At 34.6% G+C, this 21,082-nt stretch overlaps 1 protein-coding gene across 13 annotated transcripts in view; it reads right to left on the bottom strand.

Annotated features, from left to right (window-relative positions):
* The window catches only part of ART3 (ADP-ribosyltransferase 3 (inactive)), a 57,596-nt gene that overhangs the window by 36,193 nt on the left and 321 nt on the right, over positions 1–21,082 (bottom strand). The gene's annotated exons all lie outside the window — the stretch shown is intronic.

Raw genomic sequence — 21,082 nt, 5'->3', positions numbered from 1 at the left:
GGAGAGGCAAGAAAACAATCTCTACCACACTAGGGTTCTTTCAAACTTAGGTTGTTTCTAACCTCCTACATCAACTCTTTCCACAGCTTCAGTCCAGAGGAGCCAGGATACTGGAGTCTAATGTTTTCTCCTTCTTTTCTTTCTGTTCTACTCTCCTACTCCCAATTCCTGTTAGAGGTACTCCTATATGCTATTTACTTCTCCTTCATCCTATGAACCTCCTTTTTCTGCCATTATCTATTTTTTTTCCCCTGGACTACTAATGACTTAATCTTAAAGGTGACTGGAGTACAGACAGAATAGAATTTTAGAGGGAATGAAAGCATACCTACTTAGTATTATCAAAGTAATCCAAAATATTACCCCTGTAATATTAAATATACAACAATTAAAATATATTATTACATTTTTAGACATGTCTCTATTGGTAAATTTTAAGTCTCTAGGCTTTAATTCTCAATTTTTTTTCTACACTACACATTCTCATCAAGGACAATGGATCTCTATGGCAATAATTTCAGTGTTTATGTGTACGTGTGGAGTGAGTTAGAATGCGAGAAGTATGGTATTTCCAAAAGAAAGCCTTCCGAAATTTTTCACATGTCCCTCGTGATATACATCAACTTATCTTCAAATCTCCTAGAATGCTCCTTATCATATGTCTTTTTGCTATGAGTACTCCAAAATTGTTTATGAAATAAGGTAAGAGAGGGAGGAAGAGAGAGAGGAAAGAAAGTCAGTAGTCTTACTAAGCTTATAAGATTCCCAGGATAAACATTAGCAGGAACAGTATCAGAGCATCTTTAGACATTAAGGACTAGAGGCAACAATTTAGCTTTTGCAGCTAGATCTGATGTGCCCATGTCCTTGAAAAGAAGCTTTACTCATAGGGACTTTCCAGTAATAGTGGTAAGATCTTCTGTTTTTGGTCACCTGGACTTTTAATTTTAGCTTCAATGAACACTTAGATCAGCGATGACTTAAAACCATATACCTCTATGCCTCAGCATTCTTGTACTATTTATTGATACCTGTTACACACACAGACACTCAGTTACAGGAAGGATATCACACTCATTATATATTACTAACCCAGTACAAGAGCAGCTAAATATATAAAGCAAATATTAACAGACACAAATAGAGAAACTGACAATAAACAATAAGAGTAGGCAACTTTAACAGCCCACTTACATCTATGGACAGATCCTCCAGACAGAAAATCAATAAGGTAAAAGTGGTCTTAAGTGACACAGTAGAGCAGCTTGACTTAAAATATACCCACAGGATATATTCCATCCAAAAATAGCAGAATACACATTCTTTTCAAGCATACGTAGAACAATCTTCAGGATAGAGGACGTGCTATGCCACAAAATAAATCTCAACAAATTTAAGAGGATAGAAATTATATAAAGCATTTTTTCTGACAACAGTATAACCAGAAATCAATTACAGGAAGAAAAATGGGAGAAGCACAAACACATGAAGACTAAATAACATGCTACTAAAAAAACCAATGGACCAATAAAGATATCAAAGAGGAAATCAGAAAACACCTCAAGACAAATGAAAACAAACATCATTTGGAAACACAACTTTCCAAAATTTATGGAATGCACCAAAAACAGTTCTAAGAGGAACGTTTACAGCATACAGGCTTACCTCAAAAAACAAGAAATATCTCAAATAAAAAAAACCCTAATTCACTATCTAAATGAATCTGAAAAAGAACAACAAAACCTAAATTCAGCAGAAAGAAGGAAATAATAATGATTAGAGAGGAAGTATATAAAATAGAGACAAAAAAAAATCAATGAAATCAAGAACTGGCTTTTGGAAGAGATAAACAAAATTGATAAAGCTTTAGCCAGGCTCATCAAGAAGAAAAGAGAGAGAACCCCAATAAACATATAAGAAATAGAAGGGGAAAAATAACAACTAATACTGCAGAAATAGAAAAAAAATCATAAGAATACTATGAACAGGTATATGCCAACAAATTGTAAAACCTAGAAGAAATGGACAAGTTTCTAGCAATAAAAAGCCTGCCAAATTGAGTCAAGAAGAAACAGATAATTTGAACAGACCAATCATTAGAAATGAAATAGAATCTGTAATTAAAAAACTCTCAGGAAAGGACAGCCTCACTGGGGAACTCTATCAAACATAAAAAACTTATACCTATCCTTCTCAAACTATTACAAAAGATTGAAGAGGAGGGAAGCACTATCACCCTGATACGAAAACCAAAGACATTACAAAAAAGGAAAATTATATGCCAATATCTCTGATGAATATAGATGTAAAAATCCTCAACAAAATGTTAGGAAGCAAAATCCAACAATATATATAAAGGATCATACACCATTCTCAACTAGGGTATTTTCCCAAAGATGCAAGGATGGTTCAATATTTGGAAATCAATCAATGAGATACACCACATTAACCAAAAAGATAAAAATCACACTATCATCTCAACAGACACAGAAAAAAGCATTTGACAAAATTCAACACCCCCTCATGCTAAAAACCCTCATCAAAGTTGGTATAGAAAGGAACATATCTCAACATATTGAAGGCCATTTATAGCAACCCACAGCTAACATCACACTCAATGGTGAAAAGTTGAAAGCCTTGCCTCTAAAATCATGAAGAAGACAAGGTACCTACTCTTGCCACTTCTGTTTAATATAGTATTAGAAGTCCTAGCCACAGCAATCAGATAAGAAAAAAGAAATAAAAGGCAACCAAATTGGAAGGGAAGAAGTAGTACTGTCCCTAGTTGCAGATGACATGATACAATACATAGAAAACCCAAAGTCTCTGCCAAAAAAAGCTCTTAGAATAAATGAATGTAGGTTGCAGGCTACAAGATTAATATACAAAAATATGTTGCTTTTCTATACATTAATAATGAATTAACAGAAAAAGAATTTCAGAAAACAATCCCATTTACAATTGCATCAAAGAGAATAAAATACCTAGGAATAAACTTAACCAAAGAGATGAAAGATCTATACTCTGAAAACTATAAAACATTGATAAAGGAATTTGAAAACGATATAAAGAAATGTAAAGATACTCTGTGTTCCTGGATTGGAAAAATTAATATTATTAAAATGTCCATACAATCTACAGATTTAATGCAACCCCTATCAAAATACTCATGGCATTTTTCACAGACCGAGAAAAAAAAAAATCCTAAAATCTATATGGAATCCCAGAAGACCCCAACTGCCAAACAGTCTGGAGAAAAAAGAACAAAGATGGTGGTATCACCCTTCCCTGACTTCAGACTATACTACAAAGCTACAGAAATCAAAACAGAATGGTGCTGGCACAAAAACAGACACACAGATCAAAGGAACAGAAGAGAGAGGCCAGAAATAAACACATGCACTTCTAGTTAATTAATCCACAACAAAAGAGTCAAAAATACACAATGGATAAAAGACTCTTCAGTAAGTGGTACTGGGCAAACTGGAGAGCTCCATGGATATCAATGAGATTAGAACATTTCCTCACACCACATACAAAAACAAACTCAAAATGGATGAAAGACCTAAATGTAAGACCAGACACCATAAAATTCTTAGAGGAAAACGTAGGCAAAACACTCTTTGACAAAAATCACAGCAATATTTTTTGGATCTGTCTCCTAACGCAAAAGAAAAAAAAAATAAACAAATGGAACTAAATTAAACTTAAAAGTTTTTACACACCAAAGAAAACCACCAACAAAAGAAAAGATAACCTACCAAACAGGAGAAAATATTTGTAAATGCTATGACTTATAAGGGTTAATATTCAAAATAAAAAATAGCTCATACAACTAAGTATCAAAAACAAACAACTTGATTAAAACATGAGCGGAAGACCTGAACAAACATTTCTCTAAAGAAGACATACTGATGGCCAATAGGCACATGAAAAGATGTTTAACACTGCTAATCATCAGAGAAATGCAAATCAAAACCACAATGAGATATCACTTCACACCTGTCAGAAAGGCTGTCATTAAAAAGTCTGCAAATAACAAATGTTGGCCAAGGATGTGGAAAAAAGAGAACCCTTGTACACCGTTGGTGGGAATGTTAAGTTGGTGCAGCCACTGTGGAAAACAGTATGATGGCTCCTCTAAAAGCTAAAAATAGAACTACCATATGACCCAGCAATGCCACTACTAGGTATATATAGGGAAAAAACAAAAACACTAATTCAAAAAGATACATGCACCCCAATTTTCATAGGTACAGTATTCACAATAACCAAGACATGAAAGCAAGCTAAGTGTCTATCAACAGATGAATGGATAAAGAAAATATGGTATACATATAAAATGGAATATTACTTAGTCATAAAAAGAATGAAAATTTGCCATTTACAACAATGTGGATAGACCCAGAGATTATCATCCTTGGTGAAATAAGCCAGATAGAGAAAGAAATAATCTGTTATCACTTAAATGTGGAATATAAAAAAGTAAAACAAATGTATATAACAAACAGAAGCAGATTCACAGATACAAAGAACAAACTAGTGGTTACCAGTGGGGAGAGGCAAGATAGGAGTATGAAATTAAGAGATACAAACTACTGTGTATAAAACAGAAAGCAACAAGGACATATTGTACAGCACAAGGAAGTATAGCTATTATTTTGTAATAACATTAAATGCAGTATAATCTATAAAAATATTAAGTCATTATGTTGTACACTTGAAACTAATTATAAATCAACTATACTTCAAGAAAAACAAAACCCAAAAACATTGTTTATAACACTGCAATCTTGTAAATATTCCTTAGAATAAAGCCATGAAACGCCTAGGGTTGTATTTCCATCTCTGCTGTGCTGTTCCAATGTCATGATCACTATCACACTCAAAGCAAAGCATTCTAGTGTTAAGATCAAATGAAAAATCCTTTCTAGTGGAATATACCCCACTAATCACTTGAAATCATGCACCATTTTGGTCTGTTTCATATTTGGTTCATCAGAATTTTTTATTTTTCCTTAGTTTCTAAGTGACTTTGTTGTTGTTGTTAGAAGAAATAACATCTCCATCATATCTCTAACGTATTTCTTTTTTTATTATTATTGAGTTATAGTCAGTTTACAATGTTGTGTCAATTTCTGGTGTACAGCATGATTTTTCAGTCATACATGAATATACATGTATTTGTTTTCATATTCTTTTTCACCATGAGCTACTACAAGATCTTGATTATATTTCCCTGTGCTACACACAGTATAAACTTATTTATCTATTCTATATATACATCTGTCCGTATCTATAAATCTCGAACTCCCAGTCTGTCCCTACCCACCCCCCTCTAATGTATTTCTATTTCCAATTTTATTGCTTGAAATCCATTTTGTGCTCGTTCTTGAAGCCCAGTTTTAACCTGGACCAACTTGCTTTCTAAGCCAACAGCTACCACACTAGAAAATCTTCTAAATGTATCCCTGGGTACTTTTTCCATTTTTTGTATTATACAGCTTCTTTCTTCAAAATTATCTTTATTTTGTGGGAATACATTCTGAAATGATTTTCTCAGAAAGGAAACATGGAAGATTCAAGTTTTTAGTGCTTACATTTTTGAAACATGAATATGATTAACAGTGTGGCTGGTATATAATTCTAGGTTCAAAATAATTTTCCCTTCCAATTTTGTATAATAAATTAATCTCTAAAAGATTTGTGTAAATTCAACTTTTTAAAAGACTTTTTTGAGGGAGAGCAATTTTAGGCTCACAGCAAAACTGGGAAGAAGATACAGAGATTTTCCTTATAGTGCCTGCCCTCATATGCAGAGACTCCTCCATTGTCAAAATCCCCCACCAGAGTGGTACATTTGTTACAACTGATGATCCTACACTAACACATCACAACTGTCCAAAGTCCACAACAGATATTAGAGTTCACTCTTAGTATTGTATGTACACTGTGTGTTTGGACAAATGTATAATGACACGTATCCATCATCATCATCATATCACACTGAGTAGTTTCACTGCCCTAAGAAACTTCTGTTCTCCACCTATTCATCATTTTCCCTTGCCTCAGCTCACTGATCTTTTTACTGTCTCCATAGTTTTGCCTTTTCCAGAATGTCAGAGTTAGAATCATACAGTATATAGCCTTTTTTTTCCCAGATTGGCTTCTTTTACTCAGTAATATGTATTTAAGCTTCCCCCATGTCTTTTCATGGTTTGATAGCTCATTTATTTTTAGTGCTGAATACTCCATTATCTGGATGTACCCGAGTTTACTTATCCATTCGCCTCTGACAGACATCTTGGTTGCTTCCAAGTTCTGGCAGTTATTATTAAAGCTGTTATAAATATCCATGCACAGGTTTTTCTGTGGACCTGAGTTTTCAATTCCTTTGACTAAATACCAAGGAGTGTAACTGATGAACCACATGGTAAAAGTATATTTAGCCTTGTAAGAAACCTCCACACTGTCTTCCAAATTGGTTGTATAATTTTGCACTCCCACCAGCAATGAATGAGAGTTTGTTGCTCCACATTTTTGCACCAGCATTTGTTGTCATCAGTGTTCCAGACTTGGCTGTTCTAACAGATGTATACTGATATTTCTTAGTTGTGTTAATGTGCATTTCCCTGATGATATATGATGTGGAGCATCTTTTCATATGCTTTATTTGCCATCTGTATATTTTCTTTGGTGAGATGTCTGTTAAGGTCTTTGGACCATTTTTAATCAGGTTTTTTGTTTTATTATTGTTGAGTTTTAAGAGTTCTTTGTATATTTTAGAAAACAGTCCTTTTTCAGATCTGTCTTTGCAAATATGTGGCTTGTCTTCTTATTTTCTTAACATTATCCTTCTCAGAGCAGAAGTTTTTAATAAAGTCCAAAAATTACTTCTTTCATGGATCATGCCTTTAGTGTTATACTTAAAAAATCATTACCATAGTCAAGGCTATCTAGGCTTTTTTTCTTATGTTATCTTCTAGTTTTATAGTTTTGCATTTTACATGCAGGCCTGTAATACATTCTGAGTTAATTTTTGTGAAGGGTGTAAGTAAGGTCTGTGACTAGATTCATTCCTTTGTATGTCCATGTCTCCTTGTTTCAATAATATTTCATTAGAAGATTATCTTTGCTAAATTCAATTTTTAGAATTAAAATTATTCTCTTTGTCATTGTTCTATACTAGTTTTCAGGTGTAGGTTTTATAATACTTTTAAGTTTCCTATTTGTTGTGTTCCTTAAGTCTTGTCAAATAGATAATGATAAACATGTAACTACTTAAATATATATTGAGAAATTCTCAAATGAATATATCTGCATCACAACCAGAGGCACCATATTTTAAGTCAATTCTCTAATGTTTGCAACAGAATGCAGCATTTTTCACATGTTCTCTTTTTGTGACTCCTGCCTTCCTAACTAAACTATAAGTTTCTTTTGTACTCATTTTTCTCCCCACTATTCCTAGATTAAAACAATACAAGGTACAGAGAAAGCATTCAAGATACATTTAAGAAGAATTTGGTCAATGATGCTTTTTAACTCTGAATTATATCTATAATCTAGTATATATTTATTAATAATTTCAACTAGTTTTTATAATGATTACACTCATTCAATAAATTTAATCTAAATGTTTATGGAGTACCTGTTATAGGCCAAGTACTACATTAGGTGCTGGGATTTATCAGTGAACAGAACAAAGATCTCTGCCTTCAGGAAGTTTCCATCCAGCAAGCTGGGAGGAAAGGGAAGGAGGTAACTGACAATGAAAATAATAAATCACCAATTATGCAGTGAAGAGAGATGAAGAGTGAAGTACAGTGGATTACAAGTAGAGAGTGCAGGGAGTTATGAGCAGGTTGTAGTATTAAATAGAATGTCTGTTATGCCTCATTGAGAGGGTGAGATTTGAGGAAAAAAACTTGAATGAAGTAAGGGAGTCAATCAAGTGGTTATCTGCAGGAAAGCATTCTTTACAGACAGAATAGTTAGAACTGCACTGTGCAATAACATCTACGCCTACTGAGTACTTGAAATTTAACTTTGTAACTATGGAACTGAATTTTTTATTGTGTTTCAATTTATTTAATTTAAATTTAAAAGCTGATATTTGAATTATTTGAAAAAATTTAAGTATGTTTAGAAAAATAATTTTTTAAAAAGCCTCACAGCATTGGTTTTCACTAAGAAATGTCCTTATTCCTACAACCTTCTGACCTTATTTGACAGTTATTTTGTTATCAATTCTTTCCAAAATCCATGCCTTCTTAACCCAGTTAGACGGCAAACTCTTTGAAAGTAAAGGTTCTGCACTTATTAGCCAGTCAGTGAATGTGCTCTGATACCGTGCAAATCATTCCTGAAACCTAATAATTCCCTTTATAGAATCAAAAGGTCCACGTTTAAGCAAATCACTGATTTTATTTTTAAGCATTGATTTGCCTGCTCTCAGTTTTCCTATCACTTTTTTTTTTCTCGTGGATCTGAATCTGCACTGTGGATCCATGTATGTAGTCATAATAAATGACAGAACCTGAAATTAAAAAAAAAAAAAAGAGTAACTTGGATATGTGATTCTATGCTTCAACTACAAACTTTATAAAATCTAAATACTGATCAAGTACCTCTGATGAAAATTCAGTGTCCAAATAAAATGTACTGTTAGTGTAAAATACAGATTTCAAACACACAGTAGTAGAAAAAGTTAAGACATCTTATTTAGATACCGTAGGTTAAATAAAATACATTAGTAAAATTAATTTCACTTGCTTCTTTTTATCTTAATGTGGCTGCTAGAAATTTGTAAATTATATGTATGGCTTGCTTTGTATTTCTTTTGGACAACACTGAGCTAGAACAGAGTCTTCCTGCTGTCTGAGGAAAAGCAGGACAGCACAGAGATAATTGTGGCTGGCTGAGATCGAGTGGGTGAAAAGCATAGTAGAAGATGAGGTCAGAGAGGTAAAGGGTCCGTGTCATGTAAGTTCTCATATACCTTTTTAACTTTTCTATGATAATAATGACAATGATTAAAATTGCAAGATGGAATTGACATTTGAAATGACTACCTCTTTTGACAGAAATTTCTAGAAAGCCATTCGATTCTACAATTGTACCCCTATCATGTTGATGCACACTCTACCATGCCACAAAGGATAATGTGGTAAGAAAGGGGTTACAGTTAAAATCTTGGCAGTGAACAGGACTATTAAACACGACCTCAGAGAGCAGGCTAACTCAACTCCCATGATGCCAAGCCCATAGATAAGAGATGCCAGCAGTATGAATTTGCATTCAGTCCATCATTTTTTCATTCATTTATTCTCCACACCTCTCTAGTTCATTACCTCATTCCATCCAAGGGTGTTTCTTCTCAAGTAGTAAGAAAACAGCTTTTTGTATCTCCTTTCTTATATCATGGCTAATATAATTTATCATTATCATCTATGCAACAGCCATATAATTTTTTATTAAGACTTTTAATTAAAAAATTTTTAAAGCAGCTAAAGAAAAAGCTATATTTTCATCTGCATTTTTCTCCATACAATACAAAATTAATAATTTAGAAAGAAAAAAGCTTTTAAATCAGATGGAAAATAAGCTATTTTCATTCATTTATCATCTGTAAGATGTCCAAAATTGCATAAGACCTTGTAGATTGAGGACACAAAACAAGGGTAAACAGGATCTGATTTACTGATTGGAAAACTCTGTCAAAGTTATATATTTCTAAATAAGAAGGGAAAAAAGGAAGAATAATTTTACTTTCAGCCCTATACATTTTTTTAATGCACAGAACACTATTAAAGGGTGAGCATTCTATATAACATGAAGAACAGAGGAAAATTCTGTCCGTGGGCATGGCTAATGTAATCAAAAGTTTAGTTATAAACTTTTTTTCTCAAAGCTGGAAACCCCCATGAAGCAACCACTGTTGGAACATCATTCAAACCTAAAAGAAAACTGAAGATAACCTAATGCTTTTTAATTTAAGCTTACTCCCTCTGGAACAGGAAATCTTTTTTTTTTTTTTAAAGGGGGAAGCAAAACTAAAAGGGGTAGTCCCTTATGGTAATGAGAGGAGTTAATGATTACATAAATAGGTCTGGTAGCCTTCTAACAAGTGTCTCATCATCTGTAACAGCTTCCTCTTCTGAAGTAATTTTTCAGGGAGTTCCTGCCTATTCCTATCAAGTACCAAATTCAAATGTTTTCTTCTCAGCTTTTACATAAAACTGACAAAAGGTTACCATTAAACTAATGTCAAAACATTGCTAATATTGTCCTTAGAATTTCCAAGGAAAGACACTCTAAAAATTCATGCGAAAACCCAGTTCTGTGGCATACAATCCTTATTCTTTAGCATTCTTTTCATTCACTCTTTAAACCAATGTTTACTAAGCCCCTAAGTATTAGACACTGTAATAGGTGCTTAAGACACAAAGAAAAAAATTTCAAGTACCTTGCCCTCAAAGAATTTACAGTTTATAGGGAGAGGTTATCATATAAACAAAAATTACAGTATGTGAGGTAAGTGCTGTTGTCCGAAATATACCTGAGGTGCTATGGGTCCACAAAGGAAGGCAACTACTTCAGCATGGGATGTGAGAGGTGCTGAAAGGAAGTGACAATTCAGTTGAAGACTGGAGGGGAAATAGGAGCTTGTCAGGAAAAGAAAGAGGACAGCATTCCAGACAGATTTAAATGTATGCAAAAGGTAGTGATGGCATAAAAGCATAGCATATGTGTGCAAGAACTTGCAAGATACACAGTATAGGTGGATAACATAATATGTGTTAAAAGAGTAGGGAGTTTCAAGCCTGGGGAGGAAAACAGGGGCCAAGATCATAAAAAAAGTTTCATGTGTAATGTTTAGAAGTTGAGACTTTTCTGAAATGGCTATGCAAAGCCATGAAGTGGGGGAGAAACATGATCCAATTTCAGAAAGGTCCTATTTCTTCAAAGAACAAGATTATGATTTAGCAAGAAGTTTTAACTAGAGGCAAGGAGATATGTTGATAAATTAGAGAAATTCAAGTCAGAAGTGGCAAGAGCCTGACCTAAATCAGTGTAACAAATTTAGAATCAAAAAGGTTTGGTAACAAATTACGTGGGGCAGTGATGTATAAAGGATTAGTGTAAGAGAAACTAAAGAGTTTAAGCCAATTCCCAGATTTCTGACTAAGGCATCTGAATGGATAGGAATAAGATCAATCAACATAAGAGCGAGCTGCAGAAGCTTCATTTCAGGTCCCTATAGGTTATCACAGAAGTCATATCCAGGAAGCAACTGAATTTATGGTTCAGAAAGAAATCTGAGACAGCGATTCAAATTCAAGAGTCCATTAAGTACATTAGTTTTCTATTGTTGCTGTAGCAAATTATCATAGACTTAAAACAACACAAATGTATTATCTTAGAGTTCTTGGGTCAGAAGTTCAACATAGGTTTCCACAGGCTAAAATCAATGTGTTGGCAGGGCTAATTCCTTTCTAGAGTCTCTAGGGGAGAATCCATTTCTTTTCTCATTCAGGTTGTTGGCAGATTTTGGTTCCTTGAAGATGCAGGACTGAGATTCCCTGTTTCCTTGTTGGCTGTCAGCTGAAAGCTATTCCCAGTTTGTAGAGGAAACTACATTCCTTGGTTTGTGGCCCCCTTCCTCCATCTTCAAAGCCAACAGCAGCAGATGGAGTCTCTATCATACTGGAGTCCCCCTCTTCCTCTTCTTTTGTTGTATCTCTCTGACTGACCTGTCTTCCTCTTTTACTCTTAAGTACCCATGTGATTACACTGGGTTCCACTTAATGTATGTATATATCATAAGGTCCATACCCTTAATCCTATTTGCAAGGTTCCTTTTGCCATATAATGTAACATATCCACAGGTTTAAAGGATTAGAGCATGGACACCCAGGGGTGGGGGGAGGGAGGTATGCATTATTCTGCCTATCATATTACCCAAATGGTGTAGGAGACCTGAATGCAGAGGACAGTGCCCGGAAAACACTGGTATTTAGGTACAGCTGGAGATGCATTTATGCAGATGCAGGCGCTGGAGATTAATTCAAGATGGAAATTAAGAAGGAGATTAAGCAGAAGTTTCAAGAAGAAAGATTTTTTAGAGCTACCATATGATTCAGCAATCCCACTCCTGGGCATATATCTGGAAAAAACAAAAACTCTAATTCAAAAAGATGCACGCACCCCAATGTTTGTAGCAACACTATTTACAATAGCCAAGACATGGAAGCAACCTAAATATCCATGACAGTTGAATGGATAAAGATGATGTGGTATATATAATACAATGGAACAATACTGTCATAAAAAAAAGAAATATTGCCACCTGCAGCAACATGGATGCCCTAGAGAATATCATACTAAGTGAAGTCATTCAGTCAGAGAAAGATAACTTTTATATGATATCACTTATATGTGGGATCTAAAAAATAATACAAATGAATCTATTTACAAAACAGAAATAGACTCACAGGCATATAAAACTTATGGTTACCAAAGGGAAAAGGGAGGGGGGAGGGATAAATTGGAGTTTGGGATTAACAGATACACACTACTATATATAAAACAGATAATCAACAAGGGTCTGTTGTATAACACTGAACAATATTCAATGCCTTGTAATAATCCATAATGGAAGATAATTTGAAAAAATATATTTAACTGAATAATTTTGCTATACACCTGAAACTAACACAATATTGTTAAGTCAACTATACTTTCGTTAAAAAAAGATTTTTACAAGGGGGAAAACAGTTGACTGTCAAGGATCACAGAGAAGTCAAGCTATATAAGAAACCAAGAGTCTTTTGAACTTGATTATGTAAGGATAACCAGTAATTTATGATAGGTCTATACTAGAAAAGAGCTGACATCAGTAGGTTAAGAAGAAAATGAGAGAAAGGATGGGATGATGATGAAAGTGGTGGTAGTGGTAGTTTACTAGTGCTGCCATAACAAACAGTACAGATTGGGTGGCTTAAACAACAGAGATTTATTTTCTCACAGTCCTGAACGCTGGAAAGATCAAGGTGCCAATAGGTTTTTTTCTCCCAAGGCCTCTATCCTTGGCTTGCATATGGCCACCTTTTCTCCGTGTCCTCACTGTGCCTTTTTCTCTGTGCACATGCCTCTGGTGTCTCTTCGTCTTCTTTTAAGGGCACTGTTCCTACTGGATTAGGGCCCCCACTCTTATAACCTCATTTAACCTTAATCTTCTTAAAGGCCCTATCTCCAAATACTGTCACAATGGGGTTTAGGGCTTCAAGCTATGAATTATGAGGGATGCAACTCAGCTTGTAACTATGATGATGATAATGATGACAACAATGATCGCTGCTAACATTTATGGAGCACTATGTGCCAGGCACAGTGCTAAACACTTCACATGTATTGTCATTTGATCCTCGAAGCAACCCTAGAAAGAACTAGTATTTCTCTCATTTTATCATTTGAAAAGCTGAAGCAAAATCATATATCTACAAGTGGCATAGCTGAAACTTGAATCCTGGTCTTGTAGCTTGAGCCCATGTTTTCAAACACTATGCTACCTCTACTTTTTAAATAGCTGTAATGGAAAGGAAATAAATAAGACAGCAACCAGGTGAGAATATGAAGATGATGAAGGTTTTTTGTTTTGCCTTTGTCTTATTTTTACTAGTCCAAAGCTAGGAATGGCTTGAACAGGATAATACACTAAATGGAAAAAAGCTCACAGAAAGGAAGAGGTTGAAGATTGGGACAGGGAAGAATCAATCTACTGCTCCACTTTTAGCTTCTGCCCTGATCTTGTTGAAAACTGAAAAATAAAAGTTGCATTGCACAGCTTAAATTATTCTCTCCACAAATAATTCTTAACTACTTATCATGTGATAGGCACTATACAAGAATCTTATATACAAGAGTGAGTAAAACCCAGACACTGTCCTTGCCCTTATAATATTTAGAGTCTAGTGGGAGAGGCAGTACTAATTAAATAATCATAAAGGATTATATAATAATAAATTGAGTTAAGTGCTATGAAAGAAACAAACATTTCTAAAAGAGTATTTAATAAAGGAACCTGATCTAGATCAGAGGGGGTCAGGGAAGACGATTCTAAAAGAAAGTTACTACTGAGCTCAAAGCAGAAGGATGAGTAATATGTGCAATGAGGAAGGGGATGGGAAATATTCTCGGCACAAGGAAGAGCAAAGCAAAGCAAAGGCCCTGTGGGTTGTGTGGGAGAACTATGATATATCTGAGGAACCGAAAAAAGGCTAGTAGGCTGGTGCTGAGATAACAAGGGGCAGAATGATAGAAGGTGAAGCTGGGGAGGCAGGCAGGGCCATAATAATGAATTTGGTCTTAATTTTAAAGATTGTTGGAGTATTTTAAGGGTATCACAGACACACAAGATTGGGTACGCCTTTTTAAAAAATCCCTCTGGCTCCATTGCAGAGACTAGGTTACAGGGAAAACAGAACAGATGCAATGTGATCACTTAAGAGACTACTGCAGATTCTCATGTTTCTGGCTTGCACAACTGGATGTAACTGGTAGGTGATGGTACCATACACTCAGATTAGCTACACTATATAGGGTAAGATTTTATGAGTTTGGTTTTGGGTATGTTGAGTTTGAGATGCCTCTTAACTACTCAAATGGGGATTTGAGTAGTCAGTTTATATACAGGTCCAGAACTCAGAGCAGAGCTCTAGATTAGACATATAACTTGGGAACCATGGGTGTATATACATACACACACACACACACACACACACACATATACAATTATATATATATAAAATTACTGAAGCATGATCATTGACTAGACTGTCTAAGCTAGGGATACAGGAAAGAAAGTGTAATATCTAAGAAAGATAAAAGACTATCTAGGTTAAAATCTTGAAGATAAACACAATATTTAATTAACAGGAAGGGGAAGATGAGTCTGTAAAGATGGAACAGCAAGAGAGGCAGGAGGAAAAGTATGAGTACAATATCATAGAAACAAAAGGAAAGAATTTCAAGAAGAGGTTCAAAAGTATGAAATGTTGCTGATAGACACCAACTCATATACTATCAGAGTTTAAAGAAATCTTACAAATCATCCAATGCCCCATTATTTCCCAAATTATCAGGATTCAGGTAATACCCTGGTTAACTAGTAGAATCTAGATTAAAACTATATAGTTCCCAATGCATAGGCCAGTACTCCTTTCATACACTCATTTGCCTGGTGACTATTATTTGTCTCAGTTTTCCTTTTAAAATTAAATTATCTCTATTACTTTAGTTTTTCACCAAACTTCTGGCTATTTTAATGCCATACTTCTGGAGCTTCTCCAAGTCTTTAAGTCATAATCCATTCTAAGAGAAGTCTTCACTAAACTCAATTAGGCTGTTGATTGATCTGGCTCTGCAACCAGAAAAATAAGTTGCCACCCACTCTCACCATCCCTTCTAAAACTATTATGAATCAGTATCTCAGAATAGCATCCTATACTCTTTGTATTCAAAGGAAAGACTGCTTAACCGGGAAACAATTGGAAGAGAGACCTAGAAAATAACTCTTTGACTGTCAAGTTGACATATTCAGTCATCCTCTCTTGCCCAGGTAAAATTAGAAGTTCAGCCCCAAAGAGATAAAAGGAGGGAGAAATAAAGGAAGGAGAAGAGAAATGACAAGAATGCAGGAAGATGGGACACAGTGTCTTTCCTCTTCTTTTATTCAGTGATTTTACATGACAGAGACATGAGTACCCTGTAGCCAATTCTAAATTGTCTTTTGAATGAAGAGAAACATATTCCACAGATAATCAATCCAATGGTGGATAATTCAAAAATCATTTGTTTTTGAAATATATTTCATTTGTTGGGGCAGTAGTGGTATTTTCAAAGCAATCTTAACATCTGAATTTGGTTTATGACTGATAAACTTATAATACTTTAAAATAAAGAGAAATCCTATCCAAACATATATCAAGACAGGCTGAAAAGACTGCTGCAGTCCCTGTCCCAAACCCTGCTCCTCACTCCATGTTCCCAAAGAATAACATCACCTTTCAAACTGATGCATTGTCTCAACACAGCTGCTGGGGTTTTTTTTGTTTGTTTACATTTAGACACGACATTCTAGTTGTTTCACACTGTCAATACCAGTCTCTGAAATAGATGGTTAATCAAAATTTTTTATTTAAGAGGCTTCCTTTCTACACTTATGTAGGATTAGAATGAATGAAGACCTTTTGTGTATTATTGAAAGCCTTAAGTAGAATATATGACAATGCTAATAAAATTTGGAAGTGGATATTTGATTCTAGTTCAGGATTCCTACATCGTTTAATCCTAATGCACCTAATCAGCATAACTGATTATTATGGTATATCCTTTCATACTATCTCAGCATGAGTAAACTGGTTCACTAACCAGAGAGACTCCCTTTTCCAATCCAGAAGCACAGTACAGGATTCTGAGGTTTCTCACTTCTTCATGCCACTCCTTCTTTATCCGCTGCAAATATTAAGTTTTCCTGAGATTGAAGCTATCCCAATTTACTCTTCCTTGCCCTAAGATAGGTCCAGGCCAGTAACAGGAATTAAGGATAGAGGGAAGTTGTGACAACACTTTATAACAACTCTCAAAGACAATATTATTACATAATACCTAAGTTCTCTAGTACTTGTGGGCTTGAATTTTAGGTACCTTGAAAGTCAAATAGATTTTGCAAGCCAAGATACATAAATATACTTATTGACACTTGATCTCACTTATATATGGAATCTAAAAAAACAAGCTCATAGATACAGAGAACAGACTGGTTGCCAGGGTGGGGGTTGGGGAGTGAGCAAAATGGGTGAAGGGAGTCGACAAAGATACAAACTTCCAGTTATAAAATAAATAAGTCACAGGTATCTACTGTATAGCATGATGACTAGAGTTAATAATAACACTGTATTGCATAGCTGAAAGTTGCTAAGAGAGCAGATCTTAAAAATTCTCATTACAAGGAAAAAAAACCCTGTACATATGGTGGCGGATGGTAACTAGACTTACTGTGGTGATCATTTCACAATATATACAAACATTAAATCATCATGCATATCATGCATATCTCCTATATGCAAGGCAAACAGAAGATCAAAGAAAAATCAGACAAGGTTCCTTCCCAGGAGGAAACCTCTCAAGTTTAAGAATCATCCTCATCATTTAAAATAGGAAAGTATGGTTCTGATTTCCTGACCAATAACTCACAGATTTCTTGAATATCACCCCATCAACAATCCTTTTGCTAATTTTGTAGGTGTTAGTGATATACATTTAACTCATATTTAGCAAATAGTTTATTCTGTGTCCCTCATGTCTCTTTGTAAGGCAAATACAAATGTGGTAGTTCTCCAGCACACATTTACTTCAGAGAATAAACAAGTAGACTGTATAAATTCCCTTGCTCTTAATGCTGTTGAACTTTACACTAATTCAATCCTCTAACCTGTCAAAGCCACTTGGTAGTTTAGTTATTCACACAATTTGGAATGGCCTGAATATGTAATGATAGTACTGAATGGCAAGTAAAAGACATTAATATCTTTCCCTACAAGGGTAAAAATCAATAAAGAATACAAACAAAAAGCCACTTAATTCAAGTTTTTAGAGAAACAAGAAAGGGTCAACTCACAAACTTTTAAATTTAAAACCAAGAAATAACCTTTTAAAAATAAAGTTTATAGATATTTTAAATTCAATTCCATATTATAATCAATTAAACTAAGGATGCAGAAAGATAAGTATGTGAATAAATTTTGAAATAAAAGCAAGAGAAAGGGAAGAGGTGACAGTAAGAAAATTAATAGAACTTTGGCCTTTGGACTTTCCAAAGCAAATCTCTACTATTAGATTCTTCCGCTGAACCATGAATCCAAAGGTAACAGGAAAGAAGTCACTATTGCTGCTGTTCACACATTTTAATTCAAAACACAGGAAAAAAATGCCTTAGCTATGGAAAGAAAGACAAACATAGTTGTTTCTGCAGCAAACACGGTATGCTTGCTATGTCTGCGTGTGTATGTACATAAATAGGTAGGAAATTCCTGCTCTTTTTCTCACCTTTTAAACAACTAGTTTCTTTTCTTTTTGCCCAAGATTAAAGACAGACATGAATTCCTTTAAACATAAGAATCAGCAATGATTGATTTCTAGAATTATGAAGCTTAGTACGTCAGTAACTTAATATATGTACCTTATCAAATCTCTATTTCACTCAAAGATAAACTCTTCCTTCAGAGCAATATGTACCTTGTGGAACCCTCTACCTATAAAGTTATAGGAAGCTTAGGCTCAGTCTCCACATTATCTGGTAACCAGACTCACGTAATGCATTCAGACACTCAAAGGTTCCATCTGCAGTACTCCACTCCATGATAATCTTTACTTCTAAAGAATACAAACAAAGCCATTGTTACAATGGCTAGCAAGTGGTTTTTTCCTAGTATAAGCAAATAATCTTAATACTAAGATGAAAAATACATTTATGCTTATTAAGGCATTCATGAGAAGGAAAGCAGAAGTTCTTGGTTAAATTCTAAGTGAAGTTTGGCTCTACTTAATCTTATTGCACAGAATGCAACTTATAGTTATGAGAAATTAGAACCTTACTCATAAAGGCTTCCTGTCCAACCATCTAGAAGGGATTCCCCAAGTTTCCAAGATAGCTACTATCTACAATAGTCAGCATACCATGAGAAGCTTTTGAAGAGAGAACAAAAACATTGCGACAGCACAGCTTTGATTATTATTGATAAAAACCAAAATGGGCTGCTATCAATGTTTAAGAGTAAATTCTTCTCTGAAGGTTTAAGACAAACAAACAAAAACCAAAAAACTTAGTAACAGAGATTGCCTCAGGGGAGGACAGACCTGTCTTTGGTATGTCAGAATTATTTTAAAACCATGTGTATATACACAGATCACACTGAAAGTCAGTATGATGTAATGGATTTCTGGATCCAGAATGCCTCACTTCAAACCCCAACTCAGCCACTTTCTAGCTATGTGATCACTTAATAACTATGTGACATTGGACATTTTTCTTATTTCTCTGTATCCAATTTCCTCATCTGTCAAATGGTAGTAATAATTGTTCCCCTCACTGGGCTGAGAAGAATCAAAGAATTAACAGAGTCTGGCACACAATAGGCGTTATGTAAGTATTAGATATCACTATTTTTAACTTTTTCTTTTGAGTTAATTTTAGACTTACAGAAAGTCGCAAAAACAGTACAGGTATCCTCATCTCCATCACTTCCCTTCCCCTAATGTTAGTATCTTTTATCACCATAGCATAATTATCAAGAATACGAAATGAACATTGGTATGATATTGCTAACTAAACAACACATTTTATTTAAATTTCACCAATTTTTCCATTAACATTCTTTTTCTAGGATGCTATCCAGGACCTACCTATATTGCATTAAGTTACTTATACTTAGTCTCCAAGATGTGATGGTTCTTCTTTGCAGACACAAACTTAACCAAATGATCAAAGTAAATATCACTAGTCATAAGACGTATCAACAATATAAACTCCCTGATGGTACACTAAAAAGGATATAACAGCATTTGGTTGTTTTCTTGCCAAAAATGCATAACCTCATTCCAATTATGAGAAAATATAAGATAAGCCAAAATTGAAGAAGATTCTATAAAATAACTGACCACTAATCTTCAAAAGTATCACTACTTTTTTAAACTCTTTAAAAATTAAGAGTAAATTATCTTTTTAATGAATATCTGTAAGTAATGATAACACCCCAAAGTTTGGTTTTGTAAAATTCTAATTTCCAGGTAGTTCTCTACCTATCAACGAAGCCTAATTCAAAAGTTTATTTGGATTCCCTTTATTTCCCACCAGGACGATTTTTTTCATGACAGAACCTATATTTCAAGTTCCTTTGTGGTAACTATTTTAGCAGGCTAGCCAAGAAATTTAACTAAACTAATATATATTATTTTTCTAGGAAAAAATGTATTATGAGTCTCAACTTGAGATGTTAGGAATACATTTCTTTCTCTTATTCACTCTTTCCCCAACCTGATGGGCAACAGAACTCTGCCTCTTTCCTGGTCTATCTAAACACATCCAACACCCCAGTACTCTGCAGCTATTAAACAATAATGCTGGTTCTTGGTAATCCCTAGATCTGCTCCCCCCTTACTCTAAAACTACTTCTCTTTTTCCCTAACTCTGGCATTCCTGGAAATCTGAGACCTGTTTCTGGAGCCCTTAGTTTTGGCGATATGCTCACATGCCTCTTTTGAGGCTTTCCAGGCTCAGCTTTGGATTCTGCACATTCTTCAGATTTTGAGAAGACACCACAGATATAAGTAAAAGTCTCCCTCCACTAGTCTAACTCAAGTGGGCTTTTTCATTGCTACTGTCCCATGACTCTAGTACTTAGTATGTTAAATGATTTGGGGAAGAGTTATATAATCTCTTGAAACCTCATTTTCTTCTTTAAAAAGGGGATATCGGTGCCCTTTCTTACAGAATTATTATAAGGACTAGTGAGACACAATATAAAATACTCGGCACATGGCAGGAATCCAACAAACGATGGCAATTATTATGGTCTTCATCACCCATTCTGCTACCATCAACAAGCACAGATGCAAGGTGAGAGTTAGGAAACCAGAGCTGAGGAGTAAGCCACATTTCCCTGACCACATCTCATACTGCTCACCTACCTACACATTAAAATTAAAAGACTAGAGAAGCAAGAAACATGGAAAGTAAGCTAGATTATGTATGCTTCTCAGGTGAAACCAGGAAGTTAGGAAAGTCTTAGAAACAGAAAAATGAGAAGAACATTCTGTTGACTTTTTATTAAAAAGGAAAATAGCATTCAGCATAACCTACAAAACAAAAGTAATACACAGCCTATCTAAATATTTGAAAGAGTTGTTCTTGTTTTGACTCCAAAAGACATTCATTTAGTCTAAGGACCAAGATAAGAAATATAATATTTGTAACAAAAAATGTCCTTCCAGTTTTGTTTTTGTTTTTGTTTTTGTTTTT

This window comes from Camelus bactrianus, chromosome 2, assembly GCF_048773025.1.
Source record: "Camelus bactrianus isolate YW-2024 breed Bactrian camel chromosome 2, ASM4877302v1, whole genome shotgun sequence".
In the NCBI taxonomy this organism is placed as follows: Eukaryota; Metazoa; Chordata; class Mammalia; order Artiodactyla; family Camelidae; genus Camelus; species Camelus bactrianus.
Note: the sequence above shows the minus strand (reverse complement) of the source record. Positions and strands in the feature narration are given on the sequence as shown.